This window comes from Homalodisca vitripennis, chromosome 8 (assembly GCF_021130785.1).
Source record: "Homalodisca vitripennis isolate AUS2020 chromosome 8, UT_GWSS_2.1, whole genome shotgun sequence".
In the NCBI taxonomy this organism is placed as follows: Eukaryota; Metazoa; Arthropoda; class Insecta; order Hemiptera; family Cicadellidae; genus Homalodisca; species Homalodisca vitripennis.
This window is the reverse complement of record NC_060214.1, coordinates 37,943,492-37,953,037: the sequence shown is the minus strand read 5'-3', so window position 1 is coordinate 37,953,037 and position 9,546 is coordinate 37,943,492. Positions and strand designations below refer to the sequence as shown.

The 9,546-nt window shown below is 32.8% G+C and overlaps 1 non-coding gene across 1 annotated transcript; it reads right to left on the bottom strand.

Moving 5' to 3' along the window:
- Nucleotides 1–7,372: 7,372 nt before the first annotated feature.
- Nucleotides 7,373–7,444, bottom strand: Trnae-cuc. The gene has a single exon. It is a non-coding gene; the product is annotated as a tRNA-Glu (tRNA).
- Nucleotides 7,445–9,546: the final 2,102 nt, after the last annotated feature.

Sequence of the window (9,546 nt, the reverse complement as noted above, 5' to 3'; positions counted from 1 at the left end):
AAAATATTGTAGAATAAATCTTATTCTGTAATTCTTCGTCCGTCGCAAAATACAGTTCAAGAGCTTTGCGTGTAATTTTATTATACCAGTACTTTAGCACTATAACCATGTGTAATTTTTAGTTTTAGTAAATATGATGCCAGCCAATAAATTCGTAATTTGCTATATATATAGAAAGAGGTTTAACAGTAAAATCGCTATTTGTTAGTTGCGGTATGATGTTAATTGAAATATTTTAAATGAATATTTTGAAAGTAATGTCTTAATTATACTTTGCATTATACAGTGAAATATATGAGAAACAAATTATAAATTCCGTAGAGTTGTTTTAAACTTATACAGTATAATGGTTGGTGAGGGAAATTTGCATAACTTATTATTCATTAATTATTCAATAACATTAGTCATTATTTCAAAGATTTGTATGAAAATATAATAAACATGTTATTAGATGATACTATCTGAAACTAACTGTTAAATACTGTAACTTTGGCACAAATTAAAATCACCTAGTCTGTCAAACAAAAGACCGTTTGGCTCACCGGGCATGTTTTAGATAGACTCCTCTGCACTTCCTACCACTAAGTTTTAAACTAACGGGCTGGAAACAGCTGGATCACATACGTATACTAGACTTCTTAGGTAAATTTAGTATATAAAACCAACTTATTTCAATCGCCCCCATGGTAGCACTTATCGAAAATTCCCCGCAGAATTTCACCAAACATGACCCGCAGAGCTCAAAACCCACTCCCGTTGAAAATTCTTTATATGTGTGCGACTCCGGGGCCCAAGATAAACCAGTGTACTAAATTTCATGGTTTATGTGGGGTTTTGATAAATCAATCAATCAGGACATCTCTCTGGATATAGCAATATATATTACATCCTTTTATATATACATGTTCTGAACAATCACCAAAATCTATGTAAGATGGTTAGGTGAAATTTGGTACATAGGGTTGTTAGGTTATATATGTAAATATTATAATACAAAAACTCAATAACATTTTTTATTAATTTAACTACCATTTGATATTTCTTTATATTTATTGTCTTGAAAGCATGCAATAAGCATGATAGTGACAATATTTCTTATCTACACCTTCACTGTAATCACTTCGAACACAGATTTTAATCCAGGTCATAAGATTGGAAGTTTTAGTGAAAATATACTTTTAACTGTAAATTTTAGGTAATATTAAGTATGCAGTGCTTGATCAGTAGTGTAATGCAGATATTAAATACCAACTTCATAAATTTTACTAAATATTAAAATACTATTATTAAAACCCACCTTTGGTGTTTTTGTATAGATACGTATGTATAGATTTCCTTGATCAGGGCATGAGTACTAAATAAACTGTCACAACAGAAATAACTTAGATCAGACGTAGATTACAAATGCCAGATGTATATACTACGGATATGTATATTGGAGCAACAAGGCTAACCCAGCGATGAAGTCGGAAATATAACTTATTCGAACCAGAAGTGATTGCGCAAAGCCTAAAATAAGAGCCATTCGTCATATTTTTTAGGTAAAAGCCTCGAAAAAGTCCACTTTTGTCGGCATTATACACCTGGTCTGAACCAAGTTTCAAATCACTGATAACTTTTAGACACTGTTTTTATAAAGCTCAACTGCTGATTCATATAAAAATAGTAATACAATTCTGATTCCTAGATCAGATAATATTTCAAACCACACATAAAGTCACAGTACAAATACAACCTCACTGTGCCACTATCATTACAATATTTATCAACTTAACACACTACAAATGCTAACCACCATACATTATGAACGACGCAATAAGCAGGAAAATAAAATTACCGCCAAAATATTTCACAATCTCTATCTACTATATGTACACTATTCATAAACGGAAATGCGGTTAAATACACTGTCTTTATGAGCTGGGATCGCAAATTGACGGCTATGATGATACCCTGACTCTGTCTACAGGATGGATTACTGGGGGACCGGACTGGCGCAGGGCCGGACTATAAAGGGACTACTGTATTCTAAAATGTAATTCTCAAAAACATAACGCTTAAACCTACCTCGTATAAAATCTTGGTCTTTTAATAGGATCACAAGTTTCGGAGCTATGAACTTTTAAAGTTACAGTTTGGTTGAAAGAGTTTTCAAATTTTGTCTACCCAAAATATCTTGTCAGTAACAATTCTTCACAGTTCAGGTTGACCTATATTATACAGATGTGTCTGACATGCGTATTTATAGCGAGCTCGCTTTCACTTCACACCTTTATTCAGATCCTAGTATTTAGTAGCGTGTGTTGTAAAAAATCTCAAAATATCTATGAATATATTCCCTCATACGATAACCAGACATCTGGTCAAAAACTAGATTGATTTCCGACTGCACATAGTTCACCATGCACGAAAGTTAAATTCAGAAACCAATAATCCTATTTCTGGTCCCAGAAATACGTACTTTATAATTAGCATGGAACCTCTCCAAGGTAGCCTCTCAAGATACTCTAATCTCTATAGACAAGTAGGCTTAGTGACCTACAATCTGCGATAGTCAGAAGACTAGTTTCACTAAGTAATCATGCACGGCACTAGAGTCAGCAGGAAACCAGTGTTACAAATCGTGACAATAAGTGTATAACTAGATACTCCACATCGGACAATCCAGAGATTTGAGGTTGAAATTGTGAGGCATACTGTTGAGGTGAACACTATTTGAGAAATTTTGTGATAACATCATGCAATAAACTTAACTAGTTGGAGCACGTCTGTGAAGGGTCTAAATCTATTGTACGTTCTTTTTAACGTTCATTTTTACAATAGATTTGACTTCTTCCTAAGTTGTATAAATGGTCTACAATCTAGGTTAAAATAGACAAATAATAACAGAGCACTGTGACACGCATAAGTCAGGAATTACAATGAACAAGTTGTGTGTCAACTCCATGAACACTATCTCTAAAAATCACTCAATGAAACAAACACTAATTTTTACAAAATATCCAAAGAATACAGGACATAATATGTCGACACAAACGACAAACTTTGTAGATAGTTATACATACGTATTAGTATTAATATTTACATACTATCCAACGGAGTAAAAGTCATATTAAGTTGCGCTCTCATACTCAATACCTTTGTGAATATACAGATGACATCTACAGTGGCGTAGCAAAGGAGGGGCGGCGGGGGCGAGCCGCACCGGTTGTCACCTTTTTGGGGTGACACCCATCCGGTCTCTCAACTTTAAGAACAATGTACAAACAAACAAACAACATAAATCGCTAACATACAAAAATTTTTTCGGGGATTCTTCCACTAGTACTAGCTCAGACCTATGTATATTTCGGGGATTCCCGCAAAAGAGCTTGACGCTGTCGTGGGGGATTCCCCGTCCCATACTCGCACTGTTTACTTTTTACTTTCGATGGGGTGACACCACCCACTTCTGCACCGGGCGCCACCCAAGGTAGCTACGCCACTGGACATCTACTGTATACTATATAGGATACTACACACAAATTAATCATAGTAGTTTCGACTTACCGTTTTGGAGAATGTCCCAGCCAAAGTGACACAGCCTCTCGATGGTCCGAGTCCTGTAGTTGCTTGAGGCACAGCCATAGCCAGAGCTTGTTTTCATGGCAACAATTTAAATGAATTGTTATGAAAAATCTATACTTGCGTGATAAGGTTATTCATATACATATTCATAACAATTTTATTGCTTACAACTTATCTAGACTTAAATGGAGTCATTAATAGAAATGGATAAAAAGTGGGCCAATTTATTTTATTTTTGCGAATAATACAACCTCGCCTTACGAAATTAACGTGTGTTTTACTCACTTGCTGAATATCCTAAGGGTGATTTTTATCAAAGTCTCATTTTAGTTCAGGTTTAAGAACTTGAGCAAGAAATATTTGATCAAGAGTTTGGTGTTCATCCTTAGTACATCATGCTGAACTTGTAACTCATTACAATAACTAATAGGCAATTAGTCGACGTATGATATATGGCGTATGGTAATGGGGGTGGTATTATTTCAATACTGCAAACTAAATAATGATTGGAATTAATTCAAAGTCAAAACTCGTTGATAGTTGAAGACGCTAATTTCGTTGAAGGCTTACATTTCTCGGGGGATAATGTGATCAACATGTACAGTTGGATAAGATTATACTGTAATCTATACTGTAACCAGTTATAGTATTGGTATGATAGTATCGCTATATTCAATAGCGTAATGTTATACAATAGGAAGGGCCCAGTGATGTGTAATGCAAGTAGCAATTATACTGTACGTGTTTTGTTCACTTTACATAATTCCCTCAATGTGCGTGTAGGGACCAAGGGCTCACCTCTCAAAGCAATAAGTAATGAATTATATTTGTTTCTATATAATACCTCCTGTTGTTATCTCCTTTTTGTATGGAGAAAGTTTAGTAAATGCTTCGACATTTTGAATAATGGATTAAAATAAAATAAAGTGGTTTTACATTTATTAATTACTCAACAGTCTTGTAATGAAAGAGAAGTACGTTTTTGTTTAAATTTATTACATAATTAGTTAAATAAGCAAATAGATCCATTAACTTTATTCTTAGTTCCTTTCTATTTCCGGATACAAGTCATATTTCAAATGAGAACTAAAAAATACAAATCTTTGCCTTAATATTTGGTTTATAGGTTAAAGCTCATTGGTTAACATTTTATAATGTGTAATTCCAAATTATTTATGCTTTTCAATAATGTTAGATGGTGTTTCAGCCTAGTAAGGTTGATACAAATGATAGGACGTCTGAACTGATTTACTTCTCACTTAAAGATGCTCCTTTAGGCAGTAATTCAAAAAAAGAGGATAATCTCTTATGTATTACAAACAATAATGAATTAAACTGGCAACTCAAACCGTTTTGTAAAAGACTGCTTTCCTTGTACTGCTAAGGAAAAATCTTAAGTTATTGGTAAGTCTATATTCTTTGCTGGTATCCTACTCTGCTTTTTCCAATCATTCATAAATTATGAAATACGTTTATGGAGGATCCCCTGTTACGTACAAAAATATTTATCTGGCAATAATAAGTCATTAGAGTTACCGACACTTCTACTAAACTATCCTGGAAATATATATTTTTTGTTTCAATTTACGACTGCCAGTTTTTACATATTGAATAGTATAAATTCAATAATAAAGTAAAATAATAAAAATTCTTGTTTCAAGGTTTAACTCATTAACTGTTTAACACGACATGGAAACGATCTGGTATCACCACATGTAAAACTTTCAAAATGTGTCAATAGTAATTTTTATCATCGGTTAGAAATGTTTAAACGAATTGCCTTTAGAAATAATAAACTTTTCTTGAAACGAATTCAACACCATTCTGCAGTAATGGCTGAAAACCAAATCTTCTTAACTATTGATGGTTATATGTCTTGTAATGTTATAATTTATTTTAATATACTTTATGTCATTTTAATATATTGCTACGTATTCATTTTAAAACGAGTTAATAAATACATTCTCTAACCAAGCATATATTAAAAATTATAGTAATTTAAACAAGATATATCTGCTCAAAATTTTAAATATTATTAATTTTATTTTACAATGTAATATGTTTTTACTTTTATAATATAACTATTTAAGCTTACATACCGCCTGTGTTCACCACTGAAGTGGTCTAAAGCATTGTAAAATGTATAATGGTAACAAAGACTTTGTCTATTTGTTTATATATTGCCTAATTAAGACCTTTATGAATATTCCCCTCATTGCATTCCAATAATACTATGAAAGCGACAATCAATCACATTATAGAAAGTGTTCGGAACAAACTGTTTACGGGCAGATAATTGATGAGTTTCCTTAATTATCACGCGTTAATTAATTATACATACGAGTGAGAGTGTTGTGAAAATACTGCACTGGAGAATCTAGAAAGGTGTATCATAATTTGAACGGAATGGATAATGAACAAATTGTTTTACATAGTACACAAATGTTATTCAGAAAAAATTAAATTGGTGTTTCAATAAAACATTTTTGTAAGATTTGACTGTAGCATTTTCAAGTTAGCTACTTGTTTCTAATATTGCAAAAAGAACAACAAATTGTTCAGTCGAAAGAAAATAAAATACACATGATGTTTCTGGTCCATAAAGGGATGAGAAGGAAGCATTACAGAGCACCGTGGAAGAAATGGAGTAAACAAAAGATTGATGTTGCAATAAATGATGTTTGAAAAGAAACTGCTGAGCCTCAACTTTGGCAGAGAATCAACGTTTGGTCGTTGACACAAGTCAATGAAAACTTACATTGTATTTTACAATGTAACACACAATTTTATATTTTTCTCTATGCATTTTTATTTAGAATACAAGAGAGTTGTAACACTCGTAATAACACTTATGTATACCGATCATAACCTTTAGACACAGTTTGGTTGTTTTTAAACCTTATGTTTTTTAAACCTAGCTTGCGTATCTAGTGTCTTTAATAACGTATTTTATAACCCATTTTCCACAAAGTCAAAAAGTTTTTCGTTGAGAAAACTTTTGTAGGCTTTGTTAAGCGCAATTATTCTAGAATAGAAAACGTTAAGTGAACCACTATAATGCCTTAATAATAATTTTTACATGTCACTTTGCCTAGCACTTTTAAAATCCACATTTTCATTGGATTATTTTAAATAGTGAATATGATAACAGAGTTAAATGAAACAACAATAATTAGAACAGAATAAAATAGTAAAACTATGGATTCTCATGAACAGTCTGTCATAAAAGTGTGTGTGCTAACTAACTCAGTGACTATTTGCTACTTTGTAATCGTTGCTGGTGTATAGGGAATCTACAAGATTAATGAAACAGACAGTATACTTATCCACAGAGATGTAGGCTGAAGTTAGAAGACCTAATATGGTAAAGGAAGGAAACAGATTTGGACCAATAGGTTACAAAATTGTCGAATTGTCTATTAATTCATAAAACAGAATAGATTTACATGTATTCTTTCTCAGAATATGGAAAAATTAAATGTAACTTTCATTGATTAATAAATACAAATAAAACACATTTTGCTATTTCTTAACCACTATTACACCTGATCAACGTCAACCGAAATGTAAAAGAAAATACATTTCGTAACAAGACATTAACTTGCATTTGGAACATAAATAAGGCAAGGCTACTGTTAAAAGTGTTAGGCCTACTTGTTTACAGGCAGAAAAATAATTTTCTGATTAACATTTTTTTAATAATAATTTAAATCCATCCTATTTTGAACAGAAAATTTACAATCTGAAAAGCAGTATTTCACGTTAGTAAAGTCGACGGTGACAACTGTGGGTTGCAAAAAGTAAATTCCGGTACCGGGAATCGAACCCGAGCCTCCTGGGTGAGAGCCAGGTATCCTAGCCACTAGACCATACCGGACTTGGAAAATACGACTTGATGTAGTCCTGAAAAACAATTGGATTGCTATTAAACGTATTGTCTTTCCATAAAACGCTTACAATTAGTTTGATATTAAGTGTTACCGTTTAAGATCGCGTAGTACTTCCCGTATACATTTATATATTTGGATGTTTTGTTTATAATTAGCATAGTTTATTGATTAAATTTTATTTATAGGTAGAGGTAGTCAGAGTCGTAAGTAATTAGATGAGCAGTAGTGAAGCTTATCTCTCGGTAGGCTAGAGAAATTTCACTTCGGTCTGTCTGTCAGCAAGGTAATTTAAAAACCAATGAATTGACTTTGCCTGTAGTTTCTTTTAAATCTCTGGTATTCAAAGTGACCAGACGTCCGGCTTTAGTAGAACATGTCCTCTTTTTTAATGTTTGTCCTTCTGTCCTACAGGCTAAAAAATTAAGTAAAATGTCCGGCTTTTTGGGGACTTTAAAATGTTCCAAAATTATAGCATTACATTACAAAATTCTTCCGATTTCTGAAGTCCCAAAGATAGACCAAAGGTTATTGCAGCGCACACGTAATGCCATGGTATGTGAACTGCTGTTAGATTCAGTTGTATGTTGAGTGTTGTCTATAGTGTCACCCACTCACTTATTTCTATCGGTTCGGCTGCACTGGCGCTACTACCCCTTGATTTTCTATTTATGTATTATGAATGATAGGTTAATTTTGTTGTAATACTTTATATATGTTTTCTGTTATAGTGATAATATCTGGTATATGTCTGTTAGTACAGTTTGCTAACAATGTAATGAATCAATGCAATGAAGTAATTCCAATCATTTCAAAAAATTATTTTCAATTTAATTTTAATAATTTGGGTTAAATCAGTTCTAAACTTTAAGGGAAAATTATAACGATAATTAATTATAACCTTATGAGACAAACAAAATAATAGCCTCAGATAATACTTTTATCCACCAATATATTCTTTAATAATATTTCGATTTATATTCCAAAACGAATTCAATTTGAGCTTTTTATGTACATTATAATATGCTTAAACATAGTACTAATTTAAAATGTGTGTTTTTTCAATAATGCATAATACATTTTTTCGCAAAGTTTATATGATTATTTAAATACTGTCCTCCTTTTTCACACCCAAAAGACCTCCTTTCAGGAATATCTGTCTGGTCACCCTGCTCATGGCGTAGATTCCGTGATGGTGGGTGTCCGTCCGCCTGCATAGGGAATGGCTAAGCGTTAGCGAAGCCTAATCTTTCGCAGGATATCTTAAAAACAGAATGAACTCAAGGGGATAACTCGATACTGAATTGAGCTTTAGGCTTGAAAGTTTAATGAAACTTTATTTGCGGACCTACGACGGTTCACGTGCCTTCATGGTATTTGGCTGAGCGTCAGTGAATCATTTTACTAAGATAGTATATCCAGAACGAAATAATCTATATGGGATTAAACTTGGGTGAAATTTTATTTCTATATAGGCAAGATATTTTTCCTCGCCTGATCAGGCCTGGCATGATTACAAGGAACTTTTAGTCACTTATGGCAGTAGTCAGGTGAAGACCAATGGGATGAACCATATCTAAACAGAATGTCGTTGAAATAATTCCCACAGCATCGAAACTTAGCGAAGCCTGTTACGCGGCTTACGGTCTGAAGTACAAGAAGGTAGAAGAAGTACGCCACTCTAGGTGCCGTAACGGCTTGATGAAGTGGCAAGCAAAACTTTCAATCTATAACTCATTTCATAAATATAAAATGACGCACCATAAAACTCATTCTTGTAGAAACGAACTTTCATGCAAAATTTAAAGTCTACATATAAAACTTTCATGACATCTCTTATACCACATTATACATTAACATTTCAATAAATTTATTGTTTAAATAATACAATTAAACACTATAAAATTATGTAAGTGTAGGTATGTTAGGCTAAATGTGTTAATGTCACGTGTTTTATTCCCTTATCGGTGTATTGAGTTTTTTTTTTTATTTATTCAGCTATTCTCTCGTTACCATCATAGTTGCCCACAAGACCAGTGTTAAATAATTCGCTTACGCTCAGCGAAATTCCATGGAGTAACATGCACTATCA